Raw genomic sequence first — 12,748 nt, forward strand, 5'->3', positions numbered from 1 at the left:
CCCAATCCATTCGGTACTAGATTACTTTGCTATGAGATATGATTGTCTTGGCATATTTGATGATACTTTTTTATACCATTTTGATGACTCAACAAGCACTTGATCATTCTGGATTTAATTGGAGGGACAATCTGCCGACAATTTGTCTACATATTGTGTAAATTGAACTGACCAAATAATAAAAGTTGACAATTTTCTTTTCGATATTGATATGCAAACTTGAGAACCTAATACTTTGTCTATAGAGAATTGCCTATTCTCACAAAAAGAAATGCCTTGACCCAAACGTTATCCATGAAAAGCCATCTAAATGCCTTGATATTTTACAAGAGACAATTAGTGGAATATCACTAATATTTTCCAAATTACTTTACCCAAAAAAGAAAAGACATTAATTAACCATAATGAATCAATGACTATTCTTTCATCCCACCAATTAATACAACACCCCATATCCCAAAATGGTAGGAGAACATACACCATGCATACAAAAGAGCCTTATGAGTTAGTGTATTAACAACAAAATATGAAAAGATGATTACACTGGCAGATGTGAAGAAATTTACAGCAGTTCTGTGTCTTAGCAACAATGGGAATTTGAGCCTACAAATAAATATCTCAGTAATAGAATGTTAATGCAAGTGTAACTTGGATGGATTCGATCCCTTTACCTGATGACTGAGGGCCCTTTTATAACCAGCCCTGAGAGTTAGATGGCCATACCCTGTAGCTTGGGTGAAGGGTTGTCCTCTCAGAGCCCCCTTTGCCATACTGCCTTTAATGCGGCATGGCCCTTTGGGTTAAGTCATTAATGTGAAGTGATTGTTGGGTGAACTCATTTAATACGGTGTGATCTCTTGGTGTTGATTTGGAATCTACCAATTCTCATCAGACTAGGCCGATGGGAATTTCTTTGCTTTTGTCAAAATAATGCCACTTTCTGCTTTTACCCAGTTGATTGAGCGAAAGCACACACGGTTTGATTGTTCCATGTGTCCAAACTTGGTTCTCTTGTTACGGTTCTCGATGTGGCTCTCGGGGACTTAATCCCAATACCCAATGATAGCCATTCCATCTTTTCCATAATGATGACTGTCAAATATTTTTTTCCTTTGTGGCTGCGTATGCGTGCGGGCTTTAAATCCTTCTCCCTTCTTTTTGTACTCGTAGCGTGTCAAGAACTGATCATTACCAACATAGCTTCTACCACACTATTGCTGCCTTCCTCTCATTCCTTTCGCTTTGCCTTTACTCCTTCTCGTTCTCCATCTCTCACCGGATTCTCACTATCCAAATGGCCGACTAGAAATCTACTGAAAATATGAGTTTCGAGTGTCTTCCTGAAGCAGGCTCATCGGAGCCAGGCTATGCAGAACGCTTTAGGCACTTTGAGGCCTCTCCTGAGTTCCTCTAATCGCTAGTTTTGACCTATCATGTCCTGGACACGATGGTTTTTGAAGCCCCAGCGCCATGCGAGAGTGTTGTCAATGTTGATGGCTCAGCGTCTCGCATCGCCTTTTTCCCCAACATGTTCTCCTATGGGTTGAGGCTGCCTTTTCCTCATCCGGTTCGGGAAGTCCTGTATCGTCTCAGGTTGGTCCCTACTTAACTCCATCCAAATGCCTAGCGGATCCTGATTTGCTGTTGTATCTTGTGGCAATGGGCTTTGTTGAAGTCTAATGTTGAGCATGTCGATTTAGGTTTCGTTTGGATTCATAAAGCATCTCATCTCATTATAAGTTTTCCAAAACTCCCACACAAAATATAATAAAAAATTCAACTTTTTCAAATCTCAAAACAATAATAATATTAAGAAATAATATTATAACAATATTTTATTTAACTTACATATTTCATCTAAAACCATCTCATCTCATCTCTAAATCGAAGTGACAGGACCTTGCGCCTGACTGCTACGACAGACGAGTTGCGTTGTATCACGATCGTTCAGGACTGGGTGGCCCAGCACCTCCGCTTTGTTCACTCAAACGTTCTCCTTGGGGAAGATAATCTTTCCGCTTTCCTTCCTCCGATAGGTTATGTCGTTCCTTCTGCCTATGGTATCTCAATCGCTCGTCACCTGATTCATCAAGGAACGAGCCTTGGACTTTCCCTTTAAGGGTAAGCGGAAGAGAGCCTACTCAGAGCCTAGTGGGGATGACCCTGCTTTCCCGACGACCTCAACTTCGAGGGCTGTTGGCACTGAACATCTTGTTTTCGTGGTGTTTGCACGATCCCTCGCTCCTTGTTCATCTTTTGCGAGACCAACCCGGGGCCATGGGGAGAGAGAGTCCAAAAATTCGGGTACATCTGCCACGCCACTCTCTCTCGTGGCTCTAGTTGTGGAGCTTGCCACGATCCCTAGCTCAAGGGGTCCTAGCGCTCTTATGGAGTTGCAGGACACATCCTGGAGGTGGAACTTAGTTCAAATGCACTTCTGGGGCATACTTCTGGACAGGGCACAGAGTCAAACTCGTGTGGTGGAACTGCCCCAGGAGTTGAATGTGGAGATGTCTCCTTCGTCGGCATCTACTGCTCTATCCTTGGCTGAGGCTTTTGAGTGTGAGGAAGTCTAGGGCCATCTTGTGGTGGGCTTGGAGTCTGCCGAAGAGGGCACTTCTACCCGAAGATCTCCTCGAGAAGGAGCCACTGTGGGTGATGCCTCGCCTGTTGTTGCTGCTGCTGGCAGACATAACTGTTGGCTCTACTGAAGATGATCAGTTGGTGGCCGAGCTTGCTGTTCCTACCCCGCTTAGTCTTGGGAAGGCTGGGCCGTTGAACCTCCCTTCCCTACCTCGCCGAGCCCTGAGGGTGAGAAAGGGTTGCCATCTCTCGTGTTTGCCCTCTATAGGTGGCTAAGGGCGCTCCTGCTTCTTCCAGTCGTAAGCCATGTAAGGTGGTCCCAAGCGAATCTAGGGGAGACGAGGTGTACTCGCAATTTTTGGAAGATGTAGACGAGGCTATTTTGGCTTCTCCCAAGCTTGAGGGTGGAACATGGAGAGAGGAGGGCCTAGAGCGGGCGTCTAGGCCACTGCAGAAGCTTCTCTCAGCTGTTGAAATCAGAAATCTCGAGCCTGATCTAGCTGCTCTTAATCATGCCGGCGAGATCCCAGATGCGTTCCTCCCTGAGGACTATGATCCTCCCGATCGTCCTTATGAGGATGGCGTTGGTGCCAACTTAGGGGGAGGCAGCCTTGAAAAGGCTAGGGTAGACCCGTCAAGCTTAGGTTGGAGCCGGGTCCTCTCGAGGCAAGCCCTACTAACCCCAAGGGGAACTCAAGGGCTTCCCACGACTAATCCCTCTTGGAACTGTTGCCATGTTTCTTCCTTCTTCTTTTCTTTTCTTTTTTTTTTTTTTTTTTTTTTTTTTTTTTTTGTTTTTCAAATTGTGATATAGCTTTTTTGCCTTTTTTCTCTGTTTGTAGAGGCCATGGATGTTACACGTCCCTTCATTTTGTATGTACATTTCGTATGATAATACATCTTCTTTATGTCACCATTGTTCCTTTGCATCTTTGGTTTCTTCTTTACATGGTCCATTTGTTTGCTCGCCGTGGAGTTTCCCTTTTTTGAGGGGGCGCTTCATCTTCTGTCCCTTTGGTTTCCCTACCATACACTGGCTTTTGGCTTCCCAATGAGATTGGTTCAGTAGTCGATGTTTCCATTCGCGAATCTTGGGTAGTTGGCTATTAATATATATATATGTTAGTCTCACTATATTGATGGCATTGGGTAATGCTTGCAGCATGTGTCATGGGATTTGTGCTGGGCCTTTCATGAGATTTGCTGAGGCTCTTGGGTAGTTGGATTTGCTGAGGCTCTGGGATGCGTATGCTTCTCTTATCTCGAGGAGCGAATCATTGCTCCTTGCCTATATAGTCCCTCCTTGCCTTCTCCATTTGCCATCAGATCTCGGTTCTTGCTTCTCAAGCATTTCAAAGATTCCCTTCCTTCTATGCTGAGCCTCACTGGGCTACTCTTGACTTTGATGGATCTTCTGGCCTTAGGCTAGCCTTTTTTAATTGCATCTTGTGGTGGGATTTTGTTAGGACAGGCGTATGGTAGCCTCTTGAGGCTTTTGGAGGATGTCTTTCTGAAAGTAGTGTCACCCCTCGTTGCTATGAGGTGCGTTACGAAGGTGGTGCACCCCAAACCTTGCAGTTGCGCCGTTCGATGGTTTTTCCTATCTCAAAACTCCTTGTGCAGTTCATGTTTCGTCATACATCCAGGTTCTTTCCCATGATTGGGATAGAGCAAGGGTTCTCACTCAGGTCTGGCAAGCGAATTGGACTTCTAACAGCCTGGACATGTCCTGGTTTAGGCATTTCTTCTCTGGCTAAGGGAGGAAAGGGAGGGGCCCTTAGTTCCGGCGCCGCCAGTGAGGGGGGGGGGGGGAGGGGGAGGGCTTCTTTCAATTCAAGCTCCTCTTGGCCCCATAACTTTTGAATTGAGCGGTGATCACTGGGGCGAAGCCTCTATTTGCTTCTTCCAAATGGTGCCCTAGCCCATGTGGGAGAGCAGCTTTGATGAAGGCTAGCTTCCTCTTTGGTTGCCCTCGATAGTTGTGCATCTTGGGCGCTTGGGTTGGTTTCTCCCTCCTTTCTTCGCCTCCTGTTTTCGCCCTTTTGCTTATTGAGCTCGTCTTTGAGGCAATTCCTGTCCTTCAGCTCCTTCATACTTCTTTGATGGTGCCTTTCTGGCGACCTTGGTGATGTTGTCCTTTTTGCCGACGGTACCTTAGGGCACCTCGTCGAGCTTGACTCCATTTGTGGATTACTCTGACTCTTTTTCTTTGCATGGTTTCTTACTAAGATGTTGTATTCTTCCATTTTGTAGTTGTTTTGACAGTTGATGAATAAAGTGTTCTTTTGTTTATGCCTTTAACATTATTGCTTCTTTCTGGTTTACTCGTTTGCTTTCGATACGAGCCCCTTGTGGGCAACAATATATTAATTGCTCATTGAGCTTAGCTCCCTTCTTTTATTTTGCCTAGTGACCAACCTCCTGTGTTGCGAGAGAGGTTCCAAACATTGGGTAGTACCCCGCCAAGTATAACGGCCTTTTCACCTGCCTACCTTTGTGAGGGTCGAGTACTTAGGCTGAACTGGGCTAACCTTAGCATCTGATGATGTTTGTGCACCAGGTTAGCCTTGGCCAAAAATCGCTTAGCAACTTAAACCACGTTTGCCAGCATTTCTTAATGGGCATGGTGCAATATGTAGGGCCAGGTTTGTTTATAACTCTTGATTGAGGTCGTGCGGTGTGCATGACTGAGCATGCCTCATTGACCCTCGCTTTGGTGAGAGGGATCTGAGTGGTATGTAAGATTAGGCTCACCCATAACTCCTTTACAGAGGTCGAGAAGCACGTAAGCCTAGCTCACCTCGTTGACCCTCACATTTTGGCAAGAGGGCATTGAGCGGTATGTAAGACCAACCTCACCCATAACTCCTTTGCGGAGGTCAAGAGGTGCATAAGCCTAGCTCGCCTCATTGACCCTCTCGTTTGGCGAGAGGGGTCAAGTGATTATGTAAGACCGAGCTCACCCATAACTCCTTTGCAGAGGTCAAGAGGTGCTTAAGCCTAGCTCGCCTCGTTGACCCTCGCGTTTGGCAAGAGGGGTCGAGCAGTATGTAAGACTGGGCTCACCCAAAAATCTATTACGAAGGTCGAGAGTCGTGTAAGGCTAGCTCACCTCATTGACTCTCACATTTGGCAAGAGGGGTCGAGCAGTATGTAAGACCAAGCTCACCCATAACTCCCTTGCGGAGGTCGAGAGGCGCATAAGCCTAGCTCACCTCATTGACCCTTATGTTTGGCGAGAGTGTCAAGCGGTATGTAAGACTGGGCTCGCCCATAAATCTTTGCAAAAATGCTTTGCAAAGGTTGAGTAGTACATAAGCTTAGCTAGCCTCGTTGACCTTCACACTTGGCGAGAAGGGCCGAGCGGTATGTGAGACTGAACTCGCCCATATACTTTGGCAGAGGTCAAGCGGTATGTAGGGCTGGGCTTGCCTCGTTGACCCTCACACTTGGCGAGAGGGGTTGAGTGGTATGTATAATCGGGCTCACCCATAACTCCTTTGCAGAGGTAGAGACGTGGGTAAGCCGAGCTAGCCTCGTTGACCCTCTCATTTGGCAAGAAGAGTCAAGCAATATGTATAACCAAGCTCGCCCAGAAATCCTTTACAGTGGTCATACATTATGCATGACCGGCCGCGCCTTTTGACCCTCGTGCTTGGCGAGAGGGGGTCATTTTTTGTGTGTGCTGCAGAATTTGAACCTAGACATAGACTTTTATTAATGATTACTAACATGTCTTGCAAGGTTGACGTGGGAAAGCTTGAAGTCTTTGTTCGCCTAGAGGAGGTTGTCTCTTTCGAAGCTATGTCGAGTAGTCTTGGGACTATCTCGCACTCCGCCGAGGGAGGGGTAGAGGCACCTCAAGCCACACCCTCCCATTTAGACTCCCCAGGGGAGGTAATCATCCCTTTGCTGTGATGGGATGGAGCAATGTTCAGGCAGTCTCAGTGCTGGTCCTGCTCTCCTCCCAGGGGCAATTGGGCTAACCTGGGGTTAGTCTCGACTATTGACCCTTACATGGGGATAGTCTGTTCGGGCAGTATATGTCTCATTGAACCCGCTCTCATCCATTGACGTCGCAGGAAAGGGGAGTAAGGGCCAGACTGGTGCTACACCCACTCTTCGTTGTGGCGGAACGGAGTAATGTTCAGGCAATCTTAGGGCTGGACCCGCTCTCCCCATGGAAGGGTTGGGATAGCCTTTAGTTCATCTCCCCTTTTGGTACCCTAATGGGAGATAATCTATTCGGGCAGTATGTTTGACTAATGCCACTCCTATTGGTTGACACCCACAAGGAAGGTAAGGTGTGTTGGGCTATTGAGGAGAGGCCCGCACTCCACCGAGGGAGTGGTAGAGGCGCCTTAAACCACTCTCTCCCTATGGGAGGTAATCATCCCTTTGCCGTGACGAGACAAGGTAATGTTCAGATAGCCTCAAGGTTGGTCCCACTATCCTTCGCATGGGAGGTCGGTTAGTCCCGCCTGTTGACCCTTACATAGAGGTCATTTGTTAGGGCAGTATGTTTGATTGAACCCGCTCTTATTCGTTGACGTCACAAGAGAGGGGAGCAAGAGCTGGGCTGGTGCCGTGCCCACTCTTCATCATGGTAGAACGGGATATTGTTTGGGTAACCTTAGGGATGGACCCACTCTCCCCATGAGAAGGTCGGGATGTGGCTTTTGGTATATCGCGCCTTTTGGTACCCTAAGGGGAGGTAATCTATTCAGGTAGTATGTCTGATTGAACCCGCTCCCATTGGTCGATGCCCACGAGGAAGGTGAGGTATGTCGGGTTGTTTGAGGATAGGCCCACACTTTGTCGCGGGAGGGATAAATCAGCCTTCGACATTACACCCATCCCTTTGTTACCCTGGGAGGAGGTAATTGGTCGGTGAAGATGTGATGTTTGAAGGACGTAATTGTCACCGGAGATTTGTTCACTGAATCTCTGAAAAAGACTAGTGTTTTTCATTAAATAGAGTTCATACAGCAGGGAATTAAATTTACAAAATTACAGGAGGACTCAGGTAGCTTTTCATTTTCCTTATATGCGCCCCTCTCCCCCCTTCAGCCTAGACAGTTCGCATCCTAACAAGAGCTTGTCGCGGCTTTATAAGAGGTAAATATTCACACTGCTTGTTGTTCCCTTGGTTGTTGGCTTCAGCTCCTGCATAAAACATTCCCATGCTGAGACTTGTTCTCCTTGGATTTCACCTATCCCTTGGGCCATCGGGAACTTTACCTTTAAGTGGTAGGAGGAGGTGATTGCCTTCAGCTTGTTGAGGGTCGGCTAACTGATGATGGCGTTATACGAGGAAGGGGTTCTTACCACCAAGAAGTCGACCATGAGAGAGGCAATACAAGTAGTGCAGCCTTTTAAGACCGACAAGGTGATTGTCCCAGCTGGTTGGACTATCTCCCCTCAGAAGCCTTTGAGCAGCATTGGGGTCGGTAAGAGCCAGGCTGCGTCTATTCCCATAAGGGGGAATGCTTTCGAAAATAAAATATCTTCCGAGCTACCATTGTCGATGAGAATCCTTCTAGTGGTGAAGCTGGCGGTCTGCATGGTTACCTCCAACGCATCGTCATGTGGATAGAGGACTCCCTCCTCATTAGCTTCTCTGAAGGAAATTACGGGGGCAGGTTTGCCCCTTTGGTACTTAGCGGGGAGTTGGAGGCCGAGTAGACTTCCCAGTATCGGGCTTCCCTTGCAAGGGCTTTGCTCCAGGATGAAGTTGCCCCTCCACTAGCGAAGCCCCATGCGATAGTACCGATTTCTCCCTTTGGAGGTACCTCTTGGTGTTATTGTTGCAGAGGGGCACAAGGTGGCTCTCGTGTCGCTTCCCTTCTTCTCAGGCTCTCCATTCTCCTTTGTCAATACCCCTTGCTCGAGCTCCTCTATCAGGAGCATCCCCTCCAAGGCCGCTCTCATTTTCGGTTCGGAGTGCCTGGGTACTGCTCAATCCCCCCAAGTGCGAATGACATTCCTCGGTGTTGTGGGTGGTCGATTGATGGTAGGTGTAGTAGTGACACTCCTCCTGGGTCGGTTGCCTCTCCTCTCTTTGGACGGTGAATGTTGACCGGTCATGCCGATAAGATACAGTTCTCGTGGTAGGCTCTTCCTTTCTTGCTTCCCGCTGTTTTGGCTATGCTGTCTTTCAAACATGGCCTTTTGTTGGGGCTTTCCCCTTCCTGTCCGCTCACTCTAGCTCTTGTCGCCTTGGTTCGGCCAGGGCAAGGAGGTTGTCTTGGTCCATGAACTCTCGAAGGGTTTGTGGGAGTCTTCCTAGCTTGGCGTTGATGAAGTTGTCGGTCTGGTCCATGAACTCTCGAAGGGTTGTGGGAGTCTTCTTGGCCAATTCCACCATGAATGTGGAGCGAGGCCATACTCCCCCTAAAAGTGCTACTGGGGTGATCTTTTCATCCTGGTCCTTCGTGGTCATTCGTTCTTTATTGAATTGGACCAGGTAGACCTTTAGACTCTCATATTCCCTTTGATTGATAGTTAGGAGGAATGTTGTAGGGCGCTTCCTTCTTCTACTGGCCATGAAGTGGGTGAGGAATAGGTGGCCAACTCCTAGAAGTTTTCTATGGAGCCTAGCGCTAGGGAGCTAAACTATGTCCTTGCTGGTCCTCTCAAAGTCAATGGGAAGATTTTAAATTATCAGTTTATTTTACAGTTATTGGAAGATTTTAGAAACATGGATTTATGTTATTTGATTATTGCTTGCTGACCTTGTGGAGGAATTTATGTTTTAAGTTGAAAAAGATGAATTTATGTTTGTTTGGAAATATTTGAAGATTTTATTTGTATTGGGAGATAAGACTATAGATGATAGGTAGTAATTCTCTGACCTACTCGAGTACAGAGCGTTACAAGAGCAATCGATGCCCAATGCGTTGTCCCATTCGCAACTGAACAACCAAATATTACACAAAACTGTTCATACCTTGGGCATCCCCCCAATCTTGAACTGCGTCCATGATGGTTTTACCTAGCATTGAAATTGTGATTACATATAGTGAGAACATGTTTAAAAAAAACTTACTCAAAATTTTCAATAGTTATAATTTCTACCATAAATGTTTTCAAACAGTTTATATCATACCCTTAGTGCATTCGCCCAGTGGTCCTCACTGGCAACTGGGGCCTTCCTCTCTGGGTCCCGCACCCCGAACTAGTTTGCTTCATAAGATCCGTAAATTCCCATTGTCTTCTCTTGAGACGAGCAATTCTGCCTTTAACTTGATTAGAATTGAATTTCTTGGGCCCAATCGTTTACAGTTGTTCAGCAAGCCTTACATGGTCTCCATTTGTGATCTTTCCTCCCCTCAGTCTATCTATTAGAGTGCCATAGTACAACATGTCAATAAGGACATCCTCCAACCCATCATTCCACAAGTCCCAATCACGAATCGACCTGATCAGATCATCCATATGGTGCTAATATATGCTCAAATGAGAATAATGATTATTGTAACCAAGTAGATATGTTTGTAATGGCTAGGACCAAATTCAATATGCATTGACATGATATAGTAGATAGGGTAACTAACAAAACGACATTATTTTCAAAAGACAATGACATGATATAGCAAAAAAGGGTAAATAGATGAACAACATAAATTTTCAAGTTACAATGAACTGACATTTCTAAGATAAGTTATAAATAATGTCCACAGTTGATAATGTTGAAAAACTAAGGTCATTGTTGCGACTAAACTTTGACTCAAATTAATGAATCAAAAATCTAGTGCAGTTTTACCTGCAAGTATACAGGCGTTGTAGTATCTTACAGGATCGAATCCACAGGGAAAAGTTACTTAAAATTAAACTTGTTGAAAAATGTGAAAAAACTTCACAAAGAGAAAACAAGAGGATGATATATGCAATGGATGGAAAAGTGCAATGAAAATCAAAATTTACTGGTCGTGAACCAGATTCATGTTTGTTGGATTTAAGTGCAGCGATGAAATGTAAGGAATTAAAATGCAAGAAAGTAAATTAAAATTGCTGAAATTAATAGACTGAAATTTAAAGGAGAAAGAAAAATAAATGACATTAATTTAAATAGAAGAATTAAAGGTGCAAGGAGAAATAAATGACAGTAATTTAAATAGACAGAAATCAAAGGTGAAAGGAAAAATAAAAGACATTAAACTGAAATTAAATAAAAACAGGAATTGTAAGGAATAAACTTGATGTTTGGAAATCGAGACTGTGTTCTCCAATCCAAAAATCTGAACTTCCAGATAAAATGATTTCTCACATAAAATGAACTCTCCAAATAAAATGAATCCTAAAATAAATTGAACTTTCAAATAAAATACACACCAAATTGAAGTAAAACAAGTAAAAGAAACTACCCCTCCCGTGCTGCTGCTTCTTGCTTCTAAATGAAAGTAAACCAATTAAAGAAACTGAAACTAAAACTGCCCTCGTGATGCTTCTACTTCTTCTAAACAGAAATAAAACAAGTAAAGAACAAAAAAACTGCCCGAGCACCAATGTTTTTCCCCCTGGTTTGAACGAAAAGCATAAGAAACTTTAAACTATGGCTGCTGCTTCCAGCTTCTAAAAATGGAAGGAAAATAGGTAAAAACTAAACTAAAAACTGCTGCTCCTTCTAAACAGAAAACAAAATAAGAAAACAACTGAAATAAACTGCCCGAGCACTAATTCTTCAAAGTCTGAAAGATATAAGAAAGATCCCCTCCCCAACTAAGCTCCGAACTCCTGGTTTTATAGCCGTGTGATTGGCTGCTGCATGAGCATTGTGTGAGTGCTTGAGTTGCTGTCCTGCATGTGCTGTTTTGATTGGCTTTCAAAGCATGTCCGAAAGTTTTGCTTTGCTGCATGTGTTTTCCGAATGAGTTGCTGCATGGTGTCATGTGCATTTCTGTTTTTTTTTTTTTCTGAATGGTCTGAATACTTTCTGCATGTGTGCATCCATGTGTTCTGCTGCAGATTCTGCATGTGTCCGAATGATTTTTTTCTGGTTTTGCACTTTTCTTTGCTGCAGCAGCTGCTGTCTTCTGCATGTGAGCTGGTGTGTTGGTCTGTATGTCCGAATGATGTTGTTGCATGGTGTCATGTGCATTTCTGCTGCTTGCTGTCATGTGCATGGTCTGTCCGTGTGTTTGCATGTTGGTCTTGCTTGTGTGCTGCTTGCTGTCATGTGCTGTCCGTGTGTTTGCATGTTGGTCTTGCTGTCATGCATGTGTGAGTGCTGCAGCAGCTGTCCGAATGAAGCATCTGCCATGCATGTGTATTACATGTTGCCGAAAGCTTCTTCACCATCATCCTCTATCTTTCTTCCAACTCAATATCACCACCTACACTGCATCATGCACATATGGTTGTCACTTGTTCACAAACAACAAAAATAACACTCAAAAATAAATTAAAAGAAAAATAAATTATCACAAATAAACTATATATGTGAGGAAATATTGTCCCATTAAATCATAGTTATAAAATTAAGCATAAACATGATATTAATCAATTAAAAATCGCAACTCGTATTTATGCTTATTAACTATTTTTCCATCTAAAATCAATAATAATGTCATGATGAATTTAAAATACATTGGTTTTAAATAGCTAAAATATGCAATATTTCAGCTCAATCACACCCCCCAACTAGCATTTTGCTAATCCTTGAGCAAAATAGTGAAAATTAATTGAGATGAACATTGCATAAAGCTCGAAATTCAAACAGAAACAATCAAACATAATTCTGAATTCTCACAAAATAATTGATTCGTGACTACTCAACACCAGGAGTTGTATCCACAAGGAAAGTCTCAATAATTGTTCACATAGAATTAGGGCAAATATCTTAGAACTCGGATCTGTGTGTGTGGCTAAACTTCTGTGTGTTCCTCACTAATAAACATGATTTATCATAGGATTTTTCAACCTTAAGATTAATCATTATTGATTCTAACTACCTCAAAGCCTAAGGGACTAGCAGTTTTCACGCCAACTCTGTTTAAAGGTTGAACATTCAACCCCCAAAGTTTTGGGTAACTGTTTCTAGCCCTTTATTCAGGAAAAATTACACGATTTTTTTTCTTTTTCTTTTCTTTTCTCCTTTTTTTTTTTTTTAATATATATATATATAAGGCTCGGTAGTCCTGTAGTTTACTTCTCCTGTTTTAAA

At 44.1% G+C, this 12,748-nt stretch overlaps 1 long non-coding RNA gene across 1 annotated transcript; it reads right to left on the reverse strand.

Annotated features, from left to right (window-relative positions):
- Window positions 1–7,529: 7,529 nt before the first annotated feature.
- Window positions 7,530–10,417, reverse strand: LOC122313946. Its single transcript, XR_006243556.1, has 2 exons — window positions 9,692–10,417; window positions 7,530–9,577 (listed from the first exon to the last, which is right to left on the reverse strand). It is a non-coding gene; the product is annotated as an uncharacterized LOC122313946 (long non-coding RNA).
- Window positions 10,418–12,748: the final 2,331 nt, after the last annotated feature.

This window comes from Carya illinoinensis, chromosome 1, assembly GCF_018687715.1.
Source record: "Carya illinoinensis cultivar Pawnee chromosome 1, C.illinoinensisPawnee_v1, whole genome shotgun sequence".
NCBI lineage: Eukaryota > Viridiplantae > Streptophyta > Magnoliopsida > Fagales > Juglandaceae > Carya > Carya illinoinensis.